This window comes from Mustelus asterias, chromosome 21 (assembly GCF_964213995.1).
Source record: "Mustelus asterias chromosome 21, sMusAst1.hap1.1, whole genome shotgun sequence".
NCBI classification, from domain to species: domain Eukaryota; kingdom Metazoa; phylum Chordata; class Chondrichthyes; order Carcharhiniformes; family Triakidae; genus Mustelus; species Mustelus asterias.
This window is the reverse complement of record NC_135821.1, coordinates 78094368-78118594: the sequence shown is the minus strand read 5'-3', so window position 1 is coordinate 78118594 and position 24227 is coordinate 78094368. Positions and strand designations below refer to the sequence as shown.

The 24227-nt window shown below is 43.4% G+C and overlaps 1 protein-coding gene across 9 annotated transcripts in view; it reads left to right on the top strand.

The window, feature by feature from the left end:
* The window catches only part of LOC144509438 (proto-oncogene tyrosine-protein kinase Yrk-like), a 315669-nt gene that overhangs the window by 1183 nt on the left and 290259 nt on the right, over positions 1-24227 (top strand). The gene's annotated exons all lie outside the window — the stretch shown is intronic.

The window sequence follows — 24227 nt, the reverse complement described above, 5'->3', positions numbered from 1 at the left end:
CTTCCTGTCACATGGTCTACCCAAGCAGAAGATATTCTGATCAACTGTTTTGTTCACGTGTGCGGAATAAAAGCTGTCACATTTCAAACAGACGGGTATCGGAGCTCCATGGCCCTTACACTCCTGTGGGTGTTTTTGAACCATGCTCAGTGTTGGCTGGACTGCTGCATTCATTTGGTTCGAATGACTTACAGGAAAATGCAAGCGCAGCCTGTTCAGTGTGAAGCAAGACATATTTTTGAAAGACTGTCTCACACAGTGGCTAAAGCTGAACAAGGTGTCAATAAATTCTGGAATGTGTAACCTTGACACACGACGGTCTGTTGTTACTCTACAGCACTCACGCGGTGGGGGAAGTGTTTTCGTTTATTTTGTCAAGTTTGTTTTATTTTTCTAGAATTTGCCAGTCAGAGTGGGCAGTGATGAATGGCGGACACCTGAAATTGAATCAAGATTGAAATTGCAGTGAAGTGGGTTTATTTCCCCAGTTTCACAGGGGAATAATATTCGGGGGAGATTAACTTGCCCAGGAATCTGACCACCAAACTACCCCAACAGTGGAAGCAGCCAATTTCATTCCCCACTCTCTGCCTTGATCACTTTGAAATAGTAATTGTTTAATCCTGCTGATTGTAGGCATTATCTTGGTCTGGATAGTTTCCCATATGGGAATGAACGCGTGAAATTCATTTTTCATTTGAGCAGACAAGAATCATGAGTCACTTTCATCCTTGTGTGTAAGTAATGCAATGATGCATTGTAATGTGTTTAAAGGTTGTAAGCAAACGGGAGAAAGGCATTTGGAATAGTATTTATGAAGACTGTTTTGATATTCTAGGAAGGTGGTTCTGCAACTAATCTCTGATAGAGATTGATAGAATAAAAACTCTGCCAGCTATGGGGAACGGATGCATAGAAAGTTTGGATAATCTTATCCATGTTCCAAAGGAATGGAAGTCCAGAGCACAAAGCAATTCTCAATTCAGCACAAATTGATCATCTCATTCTGAGTTCTTGGGGATGAGTGTGCATTAGGTAGGGGAGTCTAAAACTAGAGGGCATAGGTTTAAGGTGAGAGGGGAGAGATACAAAAGGGTCCAAAGGGGCAATTTTTTCACACAGAGGGTGGTGAGTGTCTGGAACAAGCTGCCAGAGGCAATAGTAGAGGCATGTACAATTTTGTCTTTTAAAAAGCATTTAGACAGTTAGATGGGTATAGGGGGATATGGGCCAAACGTGGGCAATTGGGACTAGCTTAGTGGTTAAAAAGGGGTGGCATGGACAAGTTGGGCCGAAGGGCCTGTTTCCATGCTGCAAACCTCTATGACTGTATGACTCTAAAAGATTTTGCTTCGAAATGTGGACCAAATGGTGCTTTGGGAAGGGTGGAAGAGTTTTGTTTTGCATCCGACCCATGCTGTATCTGATTTAGCTCAAGCTAGATGGAACAAAATGTTCAGAATAAACTAACTGTAGTTGTTGGAACTCTGAAACAAAATAGAAAATGTTGGACACAAAAACAGAAAATGCTGGAAAATCTCAGCAGGTCTAACAGCATCCGTGGGGAGAGAATAGAGCCAATGTTTCGAGTCTAGGTGACCCTTCGTCAGAGCTAACAAAATGTTAGAAACCGTTAGCAGGTCAGGCAGCAGTGGTGGAGGGAAGAGACAAGTTACATTTTAGATATTGACCCTTTGGTCAGTGAGAGGAACACTGAAATTTATATAGCACCTGTCACAAAGTGGCTCAAAGTGCTTTACATCCAATGAAGTATGTTTCATTGTTGTAATGTTGGAAATGCAACAGCCAAATTGTAGGAGTAATCTCCTACAAACAGCAATGTGATAATGACCAGATAATCTGATTTTGTGATGATGATTGAGGATTAATATTGATCTGGACACCAGGCATAAATCCCCTGCTCCTCTTCAACATATAGTTCCACGGGATGTTTACCATCCATTTTAAAGGTCAGACAGGCCCTCAGTTTACTATGTCATCTCTGGCAGCCCGCTACTTCCTCAGTACTGGTGGCTTTGATTTTCAGGTTTAAGTCTTAAAGAAACAGCTTCCAACTCCGAGCACTATGAACTGAGACAGATCTGCCACTGCAGAATGTCGAGAATGAGAGGACACAAAGTTAAAGTCATTGGCAAAATAAACAAAAGTGATGTGACAAAAAACCGTTTTCACACAGCGAGTGGCTAGGGTCTGGAATCCACTCCATGAGAGTGTGGTGGAGGCAGATTGAATCGAAGTGTTCAACAGGGAATTGGATGATTATTTTTAAAAAAACAATCGGGGAGAAGACAGGAGAATGGCACTTGGTGAAATGCTCATTTGGAGAGCTGGTGCAGCGCCGATGGGCCGAATGGACTCATTCTGCACTGCAAGAATTCGGTGATTCTGTAAATTGCTGACTATCGTTCGGACAAAAACATCATTTCACAAAAAAATCCTTAAATTTAACATAAAGTAATCGCATAAAATTAGACTTGTGAAAGTATCTTTAATACGCAATTATTTAAAGTTGAATTTTAGGCCTGGCTTGTTCCTGGTTTGGAAACAAGAATGCCCTTTAAGGCTTTATGTATGTTGGTATTTTTGGGGTGGCTATTATGTGGTATTAGGGATCATATAGATTGTTTTAGATTTTGTGTTTGCATTCTTTCATAGTAAACCAATGACCTGTTTGAAAGAAACAGTCCAACTCTTGTACAGCTTTTAATGTCTCAAATTTAATCACCACTCATCCAATATCATTAAAAAGTTGTAAAACAGACACAGTGAGCTATACGCTGACCTCTGCCCTGCAACCTGCAGAATATAACGTCATCTGTGAAATTGATTTGTAATTATTCCCAACCACGTGTAGTTTACAACTTGATTTTTAAATTTAAATTGCCAAATGACTCATCAGTATTGGTTATTTTATTGCAGAAAAGTATAATTTATTCTGAAGAATTGTCAATATAAAAGTTAAGAAGAAAGCAAATAGTTGGCCTGCATAGCGGGAGGATTTGAGTATAGGGAGAGGGATGTTTTGCTGCAATTGTATAGGGTGTTGGTGAGGCCACACCTGGAGTATTGTGTGCAGTTTCGGTGTCCTTACCTAAGGAAGGATGTCCTTGCTATGGAGGGAGTACAGCGAAGGTTTACCAGGCTGATTCCTGGAATGGCAGGTCTGTCATATGAGGAGAGACTAAGTCGGTTAGGATTATATTCACTGGAGTTTAGAAGAGTGAGAGGGGATCTCATAGAAATATAAAATTCTAACAGGGTTAAGCAGGATAGATTCAGAAAGAACGTTCCCAATGGTGGGGGAATCCAGAACTAGGGGTCATAGTTTGAGGATAAGGGGTAAATCTTTTAGGATTGAAGTGAGGAGAAATTTCTTCACCCAGAGGGTGGTTAATATGTGAAATTCACTACCACAGGATGTAGTTGAGGCCAAAACGTTGTCTGATTTTAAAAAAAAACAATTAGATATAGCTCTACGGGCTAAAGGGATCAAGGAATAGGGGGGGAAGGGGGGATCAGGATATTGAATTCGATGATCAGCCATGATCAAAATGAATGGCGGAGCAGGCTCAAAGGGCTGAATGGCCTCCTCCTGCTTCTAGTTTCTATGTTTCTATAAATTGAGTTTCCCTTTTTGAGGAATTTTAGTGACCTTTTATGGTATCGTTTGCTATGCATTAATACCAGTTTTTAATCTGTTACAGTTTCCCCACTTTATTGGTCTGGCCTGTGTGTTAGTCATTAGTAACTGTGGAGCATAGTGAAACAGGAAAATGAGTAAGCTGTATTACTTGTACCATTCAACTCGGCCATGGCTGATCTGCACCATCACCCACCTATACTAGGTCCTTAACCAATAAACCCACCTCAGTCTTGAAAATTTCAATTGACCTGAAGTTCTCAGCTTTTAGGGGGTCAGGTTTCTAGATTTCAACCCAACATTTTGTGAAGAGTGCTTCTCGATTATATTTTTGATATACAGAAAGAATATTTACTCTTGTAGTGAAGAGTATAAGTAGAGGCTATGTCACAACATAGTTACCAAGAATCCAATAGAGAATTCAGAAGAAAATTCTTTACCCAATGAGTGGTGAGAATGTGGAACTTGCAGGGATTGGTTGAAATGAATGGTATATGGATTAATTTAAGGAGAAGAGGTGGGTGTGGGGAAGGGAATAGAAGGTTACGGTGATAGACACAGATGAGGAAAGATAGCAGGAGGTTCAAGTGGTGCATAAACACCAGTGTGGTGTGACTGAATCAAAGAGCTTGTTCCATGTCGTATACCGTTTGTGATCCTATGTACTTCCCTAAAGCCTAGTTCTAATTTTAGGATTGTTTCCCTTTTCCAGATTTCCCCACCAGCCAGAGGGAAATAGGATGAGAACAGAAACTGTTTTCATCAGTGTTAAAATAGCACTGATAAATCTGGGGGTCAATTTTCAGACGGGTCACTGGATGGGAAACCCATGGGATCAGGTGGAATGTTAATTATACTTACACCCAATGTTAGTTGGTGAGAGTAAAATCAGACGGGATATAAAACCAACATTCCACCCAATCCCGTCAGCTTCCCAAATGGAGAAACGTAGCTAAAATTTCCCCATTGGTGTCTGTTTGCAGTCAGTCTTTCAAACGGTAAGAATAAGTTTTTGAGAAAGTAGTTTGCATTGTTGACTGTGTAAAGGATGTGATGATGTGGAGATGCCGGCGTTGGACGAATGGATGTGAGACAGTGATAATGAAGTGATGACAGGAGTGTTAAGAGTCAATATCACATTTTTTTTCTATGTTCCTGACAAGGTGGTTGTGAGGGCACTGCTGGAAAATATCTTTAAAAAATGCGAACTATTTGACAAGTTGGACTTAAAAGACGGTCCCATGATTTCTACGGCACAGTGGCACAGTGGTTAGCATTGCTGCCTCACAGCGCAAGGGACCCGGGTTCGATTCCAGCCTTAGGTGACTGTGTGGAGTTTACATGCTCTCCCCATGTCTCCGGGTGCTCCTCCCACACTCCAAATACATGCAGGTTAGGTGCATTGGCCGTGCTAAATTGCTCCTAGTGTGTAGGTTAGGTGGATTAGCTATGATGAATGTTCTGGGTCGCTGGGATGGGACAGGGTGGGCTGGGTGGGATGTTGTTCAGAGGGTCGGTGCAGACTCAAAGAATAATACAGCACAGGAACAGGCCCTTCTTCCCTCCAAGCCTGCGCCGCTCATGTGCCCACTAGACCACTCTTTTGTATCCCTCTATTCCCATCTTAAACGATCCCAGCGTGTCTGCCTCAATCACCTTGCTTGGCAGTGCATTCCAGGCCCCCACCTCCCTCTGTGTAAAATACGTCCCCCTGGCATCTGTGTTGAACCTTGCCCCCCTCACCTTGAACCCGTGACCCCTTGTGTTCAATGGGCCGAATGCTCTCCTTCTGCACTGTAGGGATTCTATGATCCTAAAAATAATGTTCCTTTAATGTCAATGTACAATTAAGGCTGGGTGAGTGTGGAAGCAAAGGGAGGCTTTCTGACCTCGTAAGGGGTCAGTAGTGATGGGGAGCAATGACAAATGTCCTGTTAGTCTTCACACAGCTTAGGAGTTTGTGCTCTTCAGGTCATGAACAGTGAAGACTAATTCCTCCTCTGGGAGTTACAAGTTGAACTTTAAAACCCTGGTCAGTTGACGGGTCGATGAAGCATTGGTGCAGTGATCAAGGGGGAGACAAATGATTAAAACAAATAAGGGATCAGTTTTAACTGATAAGACTATGCTCTGGTTTTGAGTAACTTAGTATTCTTTCTTTCTCAGGTGAAGAATACAATTTTATATTAATGGTCCCTGACCATCTCAAGTTAATGAGGCTTCAGTTCCACTGAGGCAAATCTAGAAAACCCTTTTGCACCAAATGTTTTAACCTGTTGATTGTCAATTCAAAACTAGGGTTAAAAGTTTTGCTGAAAGTTGCCTTTTTGTCTGTGGGGGGAGGGAGACGTCTCCCAGTGCGCTGTAAGATCAGGAGATCAGGCGCCTATGCAAAACGGTGCCCGAGTGCTCTGCAGCCAGCTCATCTGTGTGTTTAGGCCCTGACGCTCCCCCCCCCTGCCCTCCCCAGGACTGGCACGCAATTCACCATTCTCCAAAAAGTGTGGGATGATTGCAGGGTGGAGCGTCCCTGATGGACCGGCGTGAATCACTCCGGTATTCTCACCGTTATCACACTTAGGGTGGAATTTTCCAGCTGTTCATGCCAGCGGGATTTTTCAGTCCTGCTGCAGTGAACGGAGATTTCGCTGAGCATCAGATTCTCCATTCTCGCTGGCAGCGGTAGGTTGGGGGGGGAGGGGGACACACCAGAAATTCCAGTCTTAGGTTTTTTTTAGGGGAAAATTCTACCTATAGCCTCTGCACGTCTGTCACATAAATGAGAAAATGGATCCACATAGCTGGTTGTAGGAATCCGGGTTTCTGTCAATACCCCTAACCCTAACCCTAATGCACATCATATTAATGCCCAACAGTAAAGCTGTAGGCTTGTGTTCCCATCGCTTTCCACCCTTTGCTAATGCTCCGATGTTATGCTTCATTTCTACAAGTAGATCCAAGGCCTAATCTGTTTAACTTCAACACTTTTATTGCACATTGTCTGTTTTTATGCACAGTAACTTTATTTATTTTCTTCATGTCGTGTTGTTGCACTTTGCATTTTCTGCCTGCTCTCTGAAGCTGGGATCAGTGTTGATCTGAAAAATGTTTGGTCATTACCATTTAAATTGCATCCACTAACAAATTTCAAAGAGGACATTTTGGGCTGAATACTAATATCATTATCGTCCAGATCCATTGTGGAGTGATTGAAATGTCCAGGCAGCGCAATGTACACAATGTTCACATTCAAGTCATGAAAAACGCTCCTCTTTGTATAGCTGGGATTTCTAGGTGTGATTCTAGTTAGTGAATAAAGTTGACTTGTTGTTTTTGCAATGAACAAGCTGTTTTTGTACTGATCATAAATCATGTCATACTTATCAACCATCGCAGTTCCATGCAGTCGACATGGGATGACCCATGACCCCAGGAAGATTGGGATTCTGGATCATGAATTCCAGTACTTCCCTGATACATAGAAAGCTTGAGGAGGGCGGGGGGTTGGGGAGATGGATATCTCTGATGGTTGTTGATTTCTGCAGTGACTGCAGTATTTCAGTTGCAAGAATAAATCTGTTGGACTGAGAATGTATGTTCCATGAAAAAGTGTCTGCTAAAGCATTTGTTGGCATTTTCATCCCCTACTGATTCTGGGGTTGAGGAAGCACCTTTATCCTGACACAGTGTCGCAATGTCTGTATACCGCACACAGCTGCTCGATATAAACACTACAGGGAAGGTTAGCACCAGTCGCTTGTGTGAGACACAAGACACTTTCAGTAACATTTCTAAGTCTACAGGTAAGTGGGTACATATTTAAATTAACAATAAGTTTTACAAGGGAAATGATGGTTACTTTGATGCTCATTTGACTTTGTTACGTCTTTCTGTGCTGAGAAATGACTTTTCAACAGCAATTAATTTATAACCTTTCATTTGCAAAAGATAATTTGACATTTGACCAGTTTTTGCATTGTCCACTTGCACACAGCCCACTCAAGTTCAGGGGTAGAACATAGATTTAAGAGCATAGATTTAGAAGTAGGCCATTCAGCCCTTGGAGCCTGCTCCACCATTCGATGAGATCATGACTGATCTGGTTGTGGTCTAATTCCACCTTGCTGTCCACACCCCCATAACCCTTGGCTTCCTTGTCTACCATTGTTTGTGAGATTAATTTCTGCACACTCCCCCACCCAACAGATACTCTTCTTGGATACACCCAGGTTTTAAAATTGCACTCACACTGGGGAAAGCCATCCAATTCAGAGAGGCTGTCAGCAATCAAGCTGGCAAGAGTTCACTCATTTTCAAAAACATATTCATGGGATGTGGCGACACTGTCTAGGCCAGCATTTATTGACCATCCCTAATTACCCTTGACAAGGTGGTAATGAGCTTCCTCATTGAACCACTGCAGTCCATGGATGTAGGTACACCCACAGTGCTGTTAGTGAGGGAGTTCCAGGATCTTGACCCAGTGACAGTGAAGGAACGGCGATATATTCCCACTGATGGTGAGTGGCTTGGAGGGGAGCTTTCAGATGGTGGTATTCCCTTGTGTCTGCTGCCCTTGTCCTTCTAGATGGCAATGGTCATGAGTTTGGAAGGTCAGAGGAATCTTGGTGAGTTGCTGCATCTTGTAAATTGTACTCACTATTACCCTTATGTGTTGGTGGTGGAGGGATGTGGTGCCAATCAAGTGGGCTGCTTTGTCCTAGATGGTGTCAGACTTCGAGTCCTGTTGGAGCTGCGCTCATCCAGGCAAGTGGGGAATATTCCATAACATTCCTGACTTGTGTACTCCTGACAGTGCCCCAATGCTGGCGATCCATGTCAGGAAGGGGGTGAGGAAACATGCCACCAATGGGGGAGGGCTTCCTAATGTCCATGGGGGAGGAAGCGGCTCTCCCACTGCAGTGTGAGAGTGGGGCGTCCTTTCAAAATGGCGCCAGAGCGCTTTGCAGCCGGACTCACCGGCGTGTTTAGGCCCTGCCCCTCCCAGAACCAGCACGCAACTCACCAACATCCCAAAAATTGACTGAGTGTGGGACGATTGCGACTTGGACCAAGCCTAACAGACCAGTGAGGATTGTTCCGGTATTCTTGCCGGTAGGTCACTTGGGTTGGAATTCTCTGGCCGTTCATGCCCCGCCTAAGCTGCCAAAGAGGATGGAGAATTTGGCGCTCAGCCAAATCTCCGTTCACTGCAGTGGGACAGGAGAATCCCGGCTGCGAGTGAGGTCGGAGAATCCCAGCCCTTAGGTTTTTTTGGGGGGAAAATTACGGCCAAGGTTCCAAGTTGATATGCATTGAACCTGCTTTTCTGCATAGATATTGCTCCCATTACTAATGTTGTGGGGTCTTTTTCTTGGGTGTTAGGCTACGTAAATTCGGCTCCTAACATCTATTCAGGAATTGCTGAATAAAGTTTGGCCCTGATGAACAAAGCAGACACTGGGTCTGGCTCCACTCCCGTCGGTGCGAATGGAAGTTCTGTTTTGGTTAAATGCTCACCTGGCATCTCCATTCCTGCCGATTGCTCTCAGGCCTGGAATATACCAGAGAGTCTGTAATTGTGAGGAGTAAGAGTTTTAACAACACCAGGTTAAAGTCCAACAGGTTTATTTAGTAGCAAATACCATTAGCTTTCGGAGCGCTGCTCCTTCGTCAGATGGAGTGGAAATCTGCTCTCAAACAGGGCACAGAGACACAAAATCAAGTTACAGAATACTGATTCGAATGCGAGTCTCTACAGCCAACCAGGTCTTAAAGGTACAGACAATGTGAGTGGAGGGAGCATTAAGCACAGGTTAAAAAGATGTGTATTGTCTCCAGACAGGACAGCCAGTGAGATTCTGCAAGTCCAGAAGGCAAGCTGTGGGGGTTACTGATAGTGTGACATAAACCCAACATCCCGGTTTAGGCCGTCCTCATGTGTGCGGAACTTGGCTATCAGTTTCTGCTCAGCGACTCTGCGCCGTCGTGTGTCGTGAAGGCCGCCTTGGAGAATGCTTACCCGAACATCAGAGGCTGAATGCCCGTGACCGCTGAAGTGCTCCCCCACAGGAAGAGAACAGTCTCATAGAACAGTACAGCACAGAACAGGCCCTTCGGCCCACGATGTTGTGCCGAGCTTTATCTGAAACCAAGATCAAGCTATCCCACTCCCTATCATCCTGGTGTGCTCCATGTGCCTATCCAATAACCGCTTAAATGTTCCTAAAGTGTCTGACTCCACTATCACTGCAGGCAGTCCATTCCACACCCCAACCACTCTCTGCGTAAAGAACCTACCTCTGATATCCTTCCTATATCTCCCACCATGAACCCTATAGTTATGCCCCCTTGTAATAGCTCCATCCACCCGAGGAAATAGTCTTTGAACATTCACTCTATCTATCCCCTTCATCATTTTATAAACCTCTATTAAGTCTCCCCTCAGCCTCCTCCGCTCCAGGGAGAACAGTCCTAGCTCTCTCAACCTTTCCTCATAAGACCTACCCTCCAAACCAGGCAGCATCCTGGTAAATCTCCTTTGCACTCCTTCCAGCGCTTCCACATCCTTCTTATAGTGAGGTGACCAGAACTGCACACAATATTCCAAATGTGGTCTCACCAAGGTCCTGTAGAGTTGCAGCATAACCCCACGGCTCTTAAACTCCAACCCCCTGTTAATAAAAGCTAACACACTATAGGCCTTCTTCACAGCTCTATCCACTTGAGTGGCAACCTTTAGAGATCTGTGGATATGGACCCCAAGTCTCGGCTGGTGATTGTCGAGCGGTGTTCATTCATCCGTTGTCGTAGCGTCTACTTGGTTTCCCAATGTACCATGCCTCGGGACATCCTTCCCTGCAGCGTATCAGGTAGACAACGTTGGCCGAGTTGCAAGAGTAGGTACCGTGTACCTGGTAGATGGTGTTCTCACGTGAGATGATGGCATCAGTGTCGATGATCCGGCACGTCATGCAGAGGTTGCGATCCTCCAGACACCTCCAGACACTGAAAGATGCCCTCATAAGAACAGGATATGGCGCTCGACTCATCAATCGACAGTTCCGACGCGCCACAGCGAAAAACCGCACCGACCTCCTCAGAAGACAAACACGGGACACGGTGGACAGAGTACCCTTCGTCGTCCAGTACTTCCCCGGAGCGGAGAAGCTACGGCATCTCCTCCAGAGCCTTCAACATGTCATTGATGAAGACGAACATCTCCCCACAACCCCACTTCTTGCCTTCAAACAACCGCACAACCTCAAACAGACCATTGTCCGCAGCAAACTACCCAGCCTTCAGGAGAACAGTGACCACGACACCACACAACCCTGCCACAGCAACCTCTGCAAGACGTGCCGGATCATCGACACGGATGCCATCATCTCACGTGAGAACACCATCTACCAGGTACACGGTACCTACTCTTGCAACTCGGCCAACGTTGTCGACCTGATATGCTGCAGGAAAGGATGTCCCGAGACATGGTACATTGGGGAAACCATGCAGACGCTACGACAACGGATGAATGAACACGGCTCGACAATCACCAGGCGAGACTGTTCTCTTCCTGTGGGGGAACACTTCAGCGGTCACGGGCATTCAACCTCTGATCTTCGGGTAAGCATTCTCCAAGGCGGCCTTCACGACACACGACGGAGCAGAGTCGCTGAGCAGAAACTGATAGCCAAGTTCCGCACACATGAGGACGGCCTAAACTGGGATGTTGGGTTTATGTCACATTATCAGTAACCCCCACAGCTTGCCTTCTGGACCTGCAGAATCTCACTGGCTGTCCTGTCTGGAGACAATACACATCTCTTTAACCTGTGCTTAATGCTCCCTCCACTCACATTGTCTGTATCTTTAAGACCTAGTTGATTGTAGAGACTCGCATTCTAATCAGCATTCTGTAACTTGATTTTGTGTCTCTGTGCCCTGTTTGAGAGCAGATTTCCACTCCATCTGACGAAGGAGCAGTGCTCCGAAAGCTAATGGTATTTGCTACCAAATAAACCTGTTGGACTTTAACCTGGTGTTGTTAAAACTCTTACTGTTTTCACCCCAGTCCAACGCCAGCATCTCCACATCATTGTGAGGAGTGACAGACAATTGCATCTTAGACACACATTTACCCTTTGGTCTGACCTTTTTATATGGGTTTGCTAGTAGCTAATGCTTGGAAAATATTCCCAAATATTTTCTCTGTGGAAAAGGCAGAATCTTCTCAGCTGCTTTGAAGAGGCGGGCGGGGGTGGGGGGGAGGGTGGGGGGGGGTTGGGGCGGGGGGAACTGTTGAGGGGGTCCTCACACCTCGGATTGGCTTCACAACTTTGTGCTGGAGGTGAGCTTCCTGACTATGTCGCTATGTTTACAGGGGCAATTATCATGCATTTAGCCATTGCAATGAGACCATATGAAAGGCACATGGGCCCCTGCTTTGTCTGCTGTCTGGCAGGTGAGAGGAGCTCACCTCACAGCAAGACATTGGATTCTTGGAACTACTAAGAGCTAACCAGTAGCAAATGATAAGGCTGTTTTTTTAAAAATCCATTCATGGGACATGGGCGTTGCTGGCTGACCAGCATTTATTGCCCATCCCTAGTTGCCCTTGAGAAGATCTGTTATGGCTATCTGCCATAACACCACCTGGCCATTGAGTGATTCAATTGTGGAGCTGGATGTCTCTATTGGCCAAATGCAGTGAACTTTCCATCCCCTCCACCAACATTAATGGCAGCTCCAGAGTTTCTCCCCTGACCCATCAGTCTGACCTGTGCTCCCACTGGTGTCTCAGTGGGTTTGTTGGAGTCCGTTGGAGTGAATCACAATGTCCTGCGCTCCCAGCTCCAGAACCTGCTGCCATCTTTAATTGGCAAGTGAACACAGGTGGCCAACCCTGGAATATTTGACCTATGGATAGACCTCTGATCCAAGCTAGGTTTCGGACCTGGAAATCGCTCTGATCCTCAATTTCTTTAAGTCTGGAGGATTCCAACTATAATCTGGCACATGGTTTTAAAAGAAAACTATATTATTGGACAAGGGAACATGATTTTGGGTCTTTCAGTGGCAGCTTTGTTGTTGGCTGTAAACACAATAGTCCACAAATTGAAGTCTATGTGGTTTGTGGTGTCTGTAGTTTAATGCGACTTGATGCTAACATAATCTTCACATAAAACAAAAGCAAACTGTTAACTTTACCTCGTCTATAATTTTTGTGATAAATGCAGCAGGGTTCTCTGGGTGGTCTGGGTCGGGGTTACATCCTGACTAGTTTCAGACTAGCTCCAAGTTTGTTACTGTGTGTAGGTTTGCTGTTAAAAGCTGCCAGTGCTGTAGAATACACTTTGCTGAAAGGTGTTGCACTCAGCACAGAATTAAGAGCTTTGGTCCGGCAGGATATGTTGTTTGTTATTTGAACACATTGCTTTCCTGCTCCTACAAGTGGTTTGTGCTGTTTGTGTCAGATAACCCTTAGGAGCAACTTAGATTGTGATTTATCTGTTGTAACTTTACATGATTTTGCAAGTGTTGGAATTGTCCCCCACATTACAGCAGCAATAGCTATAAGAGCTTTGGGATGTTTGAAGTTTGTTCTTTGTAAGCACAACTCCATTTCTGTTTTTTCTAAAGCCCTTAAACTCGAAGAATTGAAATGGATTCAGATTTCAATATCTACAAGTCACCTGGAAACTTAGCTTTCCAATGGACAACAGCTAAAGCCGTGAAGAGCAAAGACAGAGTCACATTCTGGCTCTTGTGGGCTGAGAACAGCCACAGTAACATTTGCTATTAGCGTACATTGACAGTTTGAAGCAACAACAGAAAAGCCGAAGTGAGCGCAGAAATAGCCTTTGTGTGGTTGCTGTTTTTAGGAATTTGTGCCACAGCTCAACTGCTATCTTACCAAACGATGCCCTGCTTCATTCAAATACACTTTGCACCATATAATAAAAGCAAGTTACTGCAGATGCTGGAATCCGAAATCAAAGGAGAAAATGCTGGAAAATCTCAGCAGGTCTGGTAGCATCTATAAGGAGAGAAAAGAGCTGACGTTTCGAGCCCAGGTGACCCTCTTTTCTCTCCTTGCCAGACCTGCTGAGATTTTCCAGCATTTCTCATATGGTTACACTTTGCACCATGACAGACTGAGGAATGCAAAAAGCAATCTTTGGAAAACGGCTGTGGGTAAAAATGTATAAAAACAAATGCCCAGGGAGACAAAGCATCCAGACAAATATTTATGATTGCAATATGACAATTCAAATGAAATCTTTAGGTCACTCAACTCCATCATGTTTGCATTCCAGCTGCAGTACTGCGATATGATTCATCAGCCACAGCAGTAACAGCCCTTTTATTTTTACAGAATTAAATTAATAATTCATTTCCGAGGCAATTTCTTACCAGACAAAAAGTAATGAAGAATGGATGGACATTACAGGCAGCTGGAGTATCTTTGTCAGAAACGCTGGTCTGGAAGGAAATGGTCTCTTTCTCTGCCATTTTATTTTGATTGCTGATTTTTTTTTCACCAGTTGAAAGTCAAAATACAGTAAAATAAAAGACAAGAATACATTAATAAGACCATAAGATATAGGAGTAGAATTAGGCCACTCGGCCCATTGAGTTTGCTCCGCCATTCAGTCATGCCTGATATTTTTCTCATTCCCATTCTCCTGCCTTTTCCCCAAAACCCCTTATTAATCAAGAACTTGTCTATCTCTGTCTTAAAGACACTCAATGACCCGGCCTCCACAGCCTTCTGCGGCAAAGGGTTCCACAGATTCACTACCCTCTGGCTGAAGAAATTCCTCCTCTTCTCTGTTTTAAAGGATCGCCCCTTTAGCCTGAGGTTGTGCCCTCTGGTTCTAGTGTTTCCTACTGGTGGAAACATCCTCTCCACGTCCACTCTATCCAGGCCTCGCAGTATCCTGTAAGTTTCAATAAGATCCCCCTCATCCTTCTAAACTCCAACGAGTACAGACCCAGAGTCCTCAACCGTTCCTCATACGACAAGCTCTTCATTCCAGGGATCATTCTTGTAAACCTCCTCTGGATCCTTTCCAAGGCCTGCACATCCTTCCTTAGATATGGGGCCCAAAACTGCTCACAGTACTCCAAATGGGGTCTGACCAGAGCCTTATACAGCCTCGGAAGTACATCCCTGCTCTTGCATTCTAGCCCTCTTGACAAACTGCTGACTGAACCTGCACGTTAACCTGAAGAGGATCTTGAACAAGGACTCCCAAGTCCCTTTGTGTTTCTGATTTCCTAAGCATTTTCCCATTTAGAAAATAATCTATGCCTCCTTCCAAAGTGCATAACCTCACACTTTTCCACATTGTATTCCATCTGCCATTTCTTTGCCCACTCTCTAACCTGTCCAAGTCCTTCTGCAGCCCCCCTGCTTCCTCAATACTACCTGTCCTTCTAACCTGTCCACAGCGATCTAACATCCCTGTGTTCCATGTGACACTTGTCATTTTTAACCTCCTTTCAATTTTTGATAGTGTGCAATATCACTGCTGCATGGTTGGTATTAAATATCTCACACATTTCCCACTCTGACAGTTCATTACTTCACACAATTAGCCATTGGCCAAGAGCAGAGGAGCAGCCAGGAATGAGAACGTGACCATGGGTTTCAGTGAAGGTTTTGCCTCTGATATTAATTGCCCTTATCTGGTGGAAACTGGACAGAAACAGTTAAAATAGCATCAGTCACTTACCCCCCCTCTGATATCACTGCCTTTCCCCTGCCCCGTCCCAGTCTCAACCTGCTCGCCCCATACTCACGTGTGCACCAGAAGCAGCAGTTGCTAGATATTGATTAGGTGTGGGCAGAAAGGAAGAAAAATTATAGATGTTGATCATACAGATTATGAGAGCCATAGACAGAGTAGATAGTCAGAGGCTTTTTCCCAGGGTGGAAGTGTCAATTACAAGGGGGGACACAAGTTCAAGGTGAGAGGGGGTAAGTTTAAGGGAGATGTGCGGGGGAAGTTTTTCACACACAAAGTGGTGGGTGCCTGGAACGTACTGCCAAAGGAGGTGGTAGAAGCAGGCACATTAGCAACGTTTAAGAGACATCTGGATGGGTACATGAACAGAAGACCGAGTAAGGCAGAAGGTTTTTTTTAGTTTAGTTAGGGCATCATGATAGGCACAGGCTTGGAGGGCCGAAGGGCCTGTTCCTGTGCTGTACCTTTCTTTCTTCTTTGTTCTGGAAGTCCTCAATGTGAATAGAAAATGCATGAAATACTCAGCAAGTCATACAGCATCTGTAAGAAGCAGAGTTAATGTTTTAGGTTGGTGACATTTCGTCATGTATTTTGGGCAATTGGACAAACTGCCCAGGCAGAAACCAGTTAACTCAGTACAGATTATGCACTTGTTTACGGAAATGTTAGAGAACCATAAAAGTCCAAAGATGTGCAGGTTAGGTTGATTGGCCATGCTAAAATTGCCCTTAGTGTCCTAGGATGTGTATGTTAGAGGGATTAGTGGGTAAATATGTAGGGATATGGGGGTAGGGCCTGGGTGGGATTGTGGTCGGTGCAGACATGATGGGCCAAATGGCCTCTCTCTGTGCTTTAGGGTTTCTAAGATTTTAAAAATTCTAACTTCCCTTAACTTCAAATTCTTTTCCCTTTGAAGAAAAGTAAATAGATTTCTCCTAACTTGTATCTCTGTTTCCTTATTGGCAATTTGAAATTGGTGATCCTCGGCTTTGATTCGACAACTGGGGGAAATAATCTTTTGTTAAAACATTAAAGTTAATGTCAAATGTTAGGGTATTTCAAAACCCAGAAGGGAACTTTGCACTGGCTGTTCTCAGCTGTGTTTTGCAGTTTGATAGAATGGGAGGAAAGATGTGAAGATCAATGGCTGACGCCCCAGACTCTTTTGTGATGATTTTAAGCAAAACAGATGGTCAGAATAACAGCAAAATGGACTATTATTTAAATGGTAGAAAATTGCAGCATGCTGCTGTGCAGAGGGACCTGGGTGTCCTTGTGCATGAATCACAAAAAGTTGGTTTGCAGGTGCAGCAGGTAATTAAGAAAGCAAATGGAATTTTGTCCTTCATTGCTAGAGGGATGGAGTTTAAAAACAGTGAGGTTATGTTGCAGCTGTATAAGGTGCTGGTGAGGCCACACCTGGAGTACTGTGTACAGTTTTGGTCGTCTTACTTGAGAAAGGATATACTGGCACTGGAGGGAGTGCAGAGGAGATTCACTAGGTTGATTCCAGAGGGTTGGCTTATGAGGAGAGACTCATTGGAATTCAGAAGAATGAGGGGAGATCTTATAGAAACATATAAGATTATGATGGGAATAGATAAGATAGAAGCAGGGAAGTTGTTTCCACTGGCAGGTGAAACTAGAACTAGGGGGCATGGCCTCAAAATAAGGGGAAGCAGATTTAGGACTGACTTGAGGAGGAACTTCTTCACACAAAGGGTTCTGAATCCGTAGAATTCCCTGCCCAGTGAAGCAGTTGAGGCTACCTCATTGAATGTCTTTAAGGCAAGGATAGATACATTTTTGAACAGTAAAGGAATTAAGGGTTACGGTGAGTGGGTGGGTAAGTGGAGCTAAGTCCACGAAAAGATCAGCCATGATCTTATTGAATGGCGGAGCAGGCTCGAGGGGCCAGATGGCCTATTCCTGCTCCTAGTTCTTACGTTCTTATTAAACAGTAAAACACACAAAGTCAACTAAAAATTCATTTAACTACATTAATGGCTACCCACAATATATTTATACTTTCCCAATTCCAAATCCCTCTATTTTCCTAACTTCAAAACTAAAACTCCCCAAACAACATCCCATAGGTTTTAAAACTTTGAGCAAATCCAGCAATAGTTACCACACCAGTCACCTATATCTTCTGGGGTTGCTTTTTGATTTAGAATGGAGACAAACTAGCTTCTCAAAACAGGCACAGCTTGTTGGGAATGAGTACAGCTTCTTGTTGTGCGAGCTTAGGTCTCAAAACAATTTCCTTGCACGGTGTGAATTTGCCTCTGATATCTCCTCTTATGTATGCAACGTTTTTCAGATGTTTATTACATTTGATTACCTTTTAGAATGTAAATGGCAAATTCACCCCCATCCCTTTTGAACTTTTGATACTATCTCCCATTGTTACCAACTTGTCTTGGGTAAACATTTGTTCACAATCTTGCAAGGCAAATCAGCACATCAAAACCCTAGCTCCATCAACACTGCCCATCTGTCTTTTTTTAAAATAGCTTGTTTTCCTTTAAACATAGAGCCACCACAACACATTCTCAATTATTGGATTTCTTATTCTTCCCATTTTATCACAATATCCTATCACTTTGTTTATTCTCCCCGTTAAAGGGCCAGATTCTCCGGCCTCGCCCATGGCTGCGATTCTCCACTCCCGCTGCAGTGAATGGGGATTTGGCTGAGTGCCAAATTCTCCATTCTCGCTGGCAGCAGCGGTGAGGCGTGAACGGCCGGAGAATTCCAGCCGTTCTCTATGGGGTAGGATTTTCCATGTCCGCTGCCCGCCGTCCTCCCACTGCGTGTTTTGCAGCAGTGGAAGCAGCCTGCCATTGGTGATCCCACTGTCTACAGGGTTTCCTGTTCCATGTCTCTCTCTCTCTCTCTCTCTCTCTCTCTCTCTCTCTCTCTTCCCCCCCCCCCCCCCCCCCCCCACCACCACTGTCAGCAGGACTGGAAGATCCTGCCAGCAAGAATGGCTGGAGAATTCTGGCCTACATAATTTTGAATTGAATAGTAAATCTCCTCATGGCCTTCATTGTTCTGGTGTAACTCATGTCAGAGGTCCAGCTGTTTCATTCTCAGTATCAGAGAAACAGGTGATTCCATCCTTGCAGGGAGATAACAGCTGTATGTCAGGTCATGAATGGTGTCACGGAGGAATACTTTGAACGTCACTTCATTCTAAATTACAAGACTGGCGGACGAGAAATAGAGATTCAAACTAAGCAAAGGCAGATTTAACACAGATATAAGATAGAGTGAGCCACATTTGGCATGACTTTCTGGACAGAGTGCTGGAAGTAGCACCTTACTGAAGGAATAGTTGAAAGCTGTAATGAGGGGATAAGGTGGGAACTGTAGATTCCCCCTGAATAAACTAAATTGAGCCAAACTGCCTTCCTGACTTTTGATTTGATTTATTATTGCCACATACATTGGGATACAGTGAAAAGTATTGTTTCTTGTGCAATAGACAGACAAGGCATACCGTTTATAGAGTACATAGAGAGAAGGAAAGGAGAGGGTGCAGAATCTAGTGATCTGCATTTATCTACAGTATAACTGTACTCTATTATCCAACCTAACCTGTAGCAAACCAGTGTCACACTGCATAATGGTTTCCTCCAGAGCAAAATATATTTTCTGAGACTGTCTCTGACCATCAACTTAAAATTCTAAAAGTGCCAAAGAAGCACAGCTAAGAGGTACCAACAGATACATCTTCGTTTACAGAATATACACGGCCATATGTGGTTCGATGGAAATTATGATGCTTACAGCTTGTAACAAAGATTTGATTTGATTTATTATTGTCACATGTATTAACATACAGTGAAAAGTATTGTTTCTTGCGCACTATACAGACAAAGCATACCATTCATGGAGAAGGAAAGGAGAGAGTGCAGAATGTAGTGTTACAGTCATAGCTAGGGTGAAGTGAAAGATCAACTTAATGCGAGGTAGGCCCATGTGGGCGGCATGGTGGCACAGTGGTTAGCACCGCTGCCTCATAGTGCCAGGGACCTGGGTTTGATTCCTGGCTCGGGTCACTGTCTGTGTGGAGTTTGCACACATTCTCCTCGTGTCTGCGTGGGTTTCCTCCGGGTGCTCCGGTTTCTTCTCACAGTCTGAAAGACGTGCTGGTTGGATGCATTGACCCGAAAAGGCGCCCGAGTGAGGCGACTAGGGGAATTTCACAGTAACTTCATTGCGGTGTTAATGTAAACCTTACTTGTGACTAATAAATAAACTTTAACTTTCAAAAGACATGCCTTTCCACCAGCCAACCATGACTGAAAGGCAGATGACCTGATTGGTCTGCTTCTGATACAGGCATAGCTGCCGAAATGTTCATGGCCTTAGTTTTCCGCAGTTTCTGCAAATTCTAATCATGGAGTGCGCGGACAAAAAAGCTAATCTCAATGCAATCTTTCCCCAGATTGGATTCTTGTGTTTCCTGATACTTTGAAAAGGAGCTGAGAACGCAGATGAGCAAAGTGTTTGAAGAGGGCAATATTAATACAAATGAGACAGGCGACTGAAGGGAATTCTCATTGGATCTTTGATCCACAGCATTCCCGTTAATTACGTATTATGCAAATTGAGTCCCTTGCACACATTTGCAACGTCCTGCAGAAGCATTGTGGGAACTATGTAATGCTGCTGTTTTTTAGGAATAGGGTAGTTTCTCAGTACCCTTTGCAAAATATATTTTTTTGCAAAAGATCACCTTGGGACTTGCTGCGGTGGTTGCAAAACAAATAGCAATAAATACTGACTAATGAATATTTGTGCAAATAGTACCGAGCGACAGGGGCTGTTGCTCTTCTCCCCATTATAGTTCATGTCGTTCAACCTTTTACAACAGGAGACTGGGTATATACCTGTCTCAGTTGGTGAGCTATACATGTCATTACAAATTGTGCCCTCCACTCCACCATTAAACACAGGGGATTAGGAGGGGGGTCACAGTGGATGCAAGCAGAATGTAAAATTGTTAGAATTGCATTTGCTAACTATTACACATGACACCTGATAGTCGGTGTTAAATGGAACTGAATAAGGATTATAATAGGTGACTGAAACAATATTGCTTTCCTTGGCCATGTTCAATTTCTCCCATTAGTCTATATTCCAAATATACACAAGGTGCAACAATAATAACTAATTGCAATGTCTTTTTAACATTCCTATTCATTACATCCAGCAGATTTAAGCGGCAAAACATTGCTTCAATGTTTAAATTGTATTTGTAATCAACCAGTTGAATAACAGATCTACATTCTATGTATTATTTTAGCAAAGATGTGGAGATGCCGGCGTTGGCGTTGGTAAACACAGTAAGAAGTTTAACAACACCAGGTTAAAGTCCAACAGGTTTATTTGGTAGCAAAAGCCACACAAGAAGGGGCTTGCAGCTCCGAAAGCTTGTGTGGCTTTTGCTACCGAATAAACCTGTTGGACTTTAACCTGGTGTTGTTAAACTTCTTACTGTTATTTTAGCAAAGGCAGAGGCAAAACAACCTCTTGGGTGAATTTCACAAGCCTTTTGTTTGGATGAAGCAGTTTCAATATGTTCACAGGATAGTAAAATAGAGTAAGTTATCTCCAATCCAATGTCAATCAGCAATGGACTCTGATGTTATACATTCTATATTCAGATATTTTCACTTTGGGAAGTCTCCAGGTTCTGAAGGTAAATTTGTGGGGAACATGTCATATTTGATTGAGAGTTTTTAATATAAAGAGGCATTATGTAAATTTGATCACAGATTGCCTGATCTTTGTAGTCAATACATTCAGCAGATTCATTTATTGTTCTGTTGACAATATAATCTCCAACACATTCATCTGCTGATCTGATGATGCGTCAAGGGGCAGTCTGTAAAAATCCATTAAAATCATTTGACCTTCTTTCACCTTCCAGTCATATAACTATTGAACTGCAGAGAATTCAACTTAACCTTTTGGTCTTGCCCCTTACCAAAACACCCCCCTGACCTCAGTCGCTAAGAGTGTGCAGTTAATAGAAACTTGGATAGTAGTTTCATTCATTTGAATTTCTGTCCATGGTGCATTGCTAGCTGTGCTGGTCATTTTTGATTTGTGATGTCTTGAACGCTTTAAACTTGACACAAAGACCGAGCCTCGAGTTTACAGAGTTACAGCTAAAAGTAGCAAGGCCCAGGAGTCGGTGTCCATTAGGCCATCATCTTCAACACTTGCGACTCAGCATTGGGTTGAAGATATTCACCGTGTAGTAACGATGTTCTGTTTTTGTTTTTCACACAGTTCTCAAATGTTTAAGAAGCAATGTTTGAACATAGTAACAACTGTAGCATATATAATTTTACACGTGTGGTCAAATTGGAATATTTCTATGCTGTCACAGTGGAGGCCTGCTGCTAAGTGATAAATACTCAGTTCAGAATTTTTCACTTTCAGAAATTCACGAGAGATTCCTGACCAGAGGCAGATCTTTGACATCACTGTTCACATCACTAACACTGTTGAGATGTGGGAGATTTTTACTCCAAATTATGACTGAGTAAATAACAATGCTATTTTCGGCATTTACCATGTATTCACCGCTAAGTCATAAGAACTGAACACTTATCTGTGATTTAAAGAGGACTTGAAATACAATGGCAGATTATTTAAAATGTGTGAGTCAGTAAGTCAAGAGATGGATCCAAGTCTGAGAATTGGCAGGGGTAGGAATGACGCGGGTTGCTATGCTGTCAGTTGATGAAAGACACTGCCTGACAGCAGGTTTGTTTTATGTTTCATAGACACCGCTGCAGGGTAGGAGTTGTTCTCTGTTGTGCATGAGTATTGTCTATGGAGTGTCACAGTCAATGGTTGACTCACCATCCATCGCTAAAAGGCAGAGCATTAGCCAAAGTGAGGCTACTTTCAACGTGTGATAGCAGTGGATTGTTACTTAGGACAAGTTTCATTCAATTTATTTCATGTCTTCAGCCTGGCTAGCAATCACCAAATAATCTATTCTGTGACATTTAACAATGTTCTTAGTGTTTCAGCAAAACAAAAGGGATTGGTCAGTGAATTTAATGAAATAAATATGTTAAATTATTTACCATTTACTTGTAGTGTAGCTTATTAATACTGCAAATTCCAATTAAATGTTATTGTCTTTAAACACTGGAGTACCGTGTACAGTTTAGGTCGTCTTATTTGAGAAAGGATATACTGGCACTGGAGGGGGGTGCAGAAGAGATTCACTAGGTTGATTCCGGAGTTGAGAGGGTTGGCTTATGAGGAGAGACTGAGTAGACTGGGGCTATACTCATTGGAATTTAGAAGAATTAGGGGCGATCATATAAAACATATAAAATTATGAAGGGAGTAGATAAGATAGAAGCAGGGAAGTTGTTTCCACTGGTGGGTGAAACTATAACTAGGGGGCATAGCCTCAAAATAAGGGTGAGCAGATTTAGGACTGAGTTGAGGAGGAACCTCTTCACCCAAAAGGTTGTGAATCTGTGGAATTCCCTGCCCAGTGAAGCAGTTGAGGCTACCTCATTGAATGTTTTTAAGGCAAAGATAGATAGATTTTTGAACAGTAAAGGAATTAAGGGTTATGGTGAGCGGGCGGGTAAGGGGAGCTGAGTCCACGAAAAGAATAGCCATGATCTTCTTGAATGGCGGAGCAGGCTCGAGGGGCCAGATGGCCTACTCCTGCTCCTAGTTCTTATGTTCTTAATATTTTACACAGGAATGCACGGTGAAAAGAAATACATTTAAAGCGCTTTTCAGTAAAATAAAGAATTTAGTTTGCAAGATGTTTCATATTTACAATACAATACAATACAATATTTGGCATTCCAAACTATTATGAAAATTAAGAATGTGATGTCCTTACTGCTAGACGTCAGAGGCGAGATATTCACTACCACAGGAAGTAGTTGAGGCCAAAATGTTGTCTGATTTCAAGAAGAAATTAAATATGGCTCTTGTGGCGAAAGGGATACAGAGATATGGGGGTAAGGGGGGATCAGGATGTTGAATCTGATGATCAGCCATGATCAAAATGAATAGTGCAGCAGGCTCAAAGGGCCGAATGGCCTACTCCTGCTTCTACTTTCTATGATGAGCAATAAAGAGATGAGCATGTGTGGAGAGATAAGGTCATGGGCTGTGAAATTGGACATTTAAAGTAACTTCTCATTTCTTTGGAAGCAAATCAAAGCCGTACCGTTGGGTCTCAGCTTCTTGATTTAGCTGTGCGGAAGCAGATTCGAGCTGCCTCGGTTGCGTCTGTTATTGGTTTTCAATTCTTTTAGACTCTTGACCTTTCTGGTTGTTAGCAGTTTTGACTTGACGAAATGGCAAAAGTCAGGAACTTGAGGTAAATCACAGTCCGCAATCCGCCTTCTACCACTCTGATACAGCATGGCAGAGAATAATGCATGCTGCACATCGAACAAAATTGTGGATTTATGCGATGCCTCCATTGAAACGTACAAGTGTAACATTGACCTTTAATAAATCTTACAGGTAACCACCAAGAAATTGGATATAATAGATAGCATTTTTGTTCCGTATCTTTGCTTATTTTTGTCTTTTAATACTTTGAAGAAGAACATTTGCAATTGTGAACATCTTTATTCATAAACTTCCTCAGTTAATTCTTGTAATGACTGCAGGGCACGAATCTAAAAGTAATTGAGAAATCGATGGCAGCAATTTTCTTTTGCTTTAAGTTTTTGCCTGTCAGCTTTCTCTGAACGCCAGTTCTGGGATTCTGAATGAGCCATCACACCCCGATTACACTT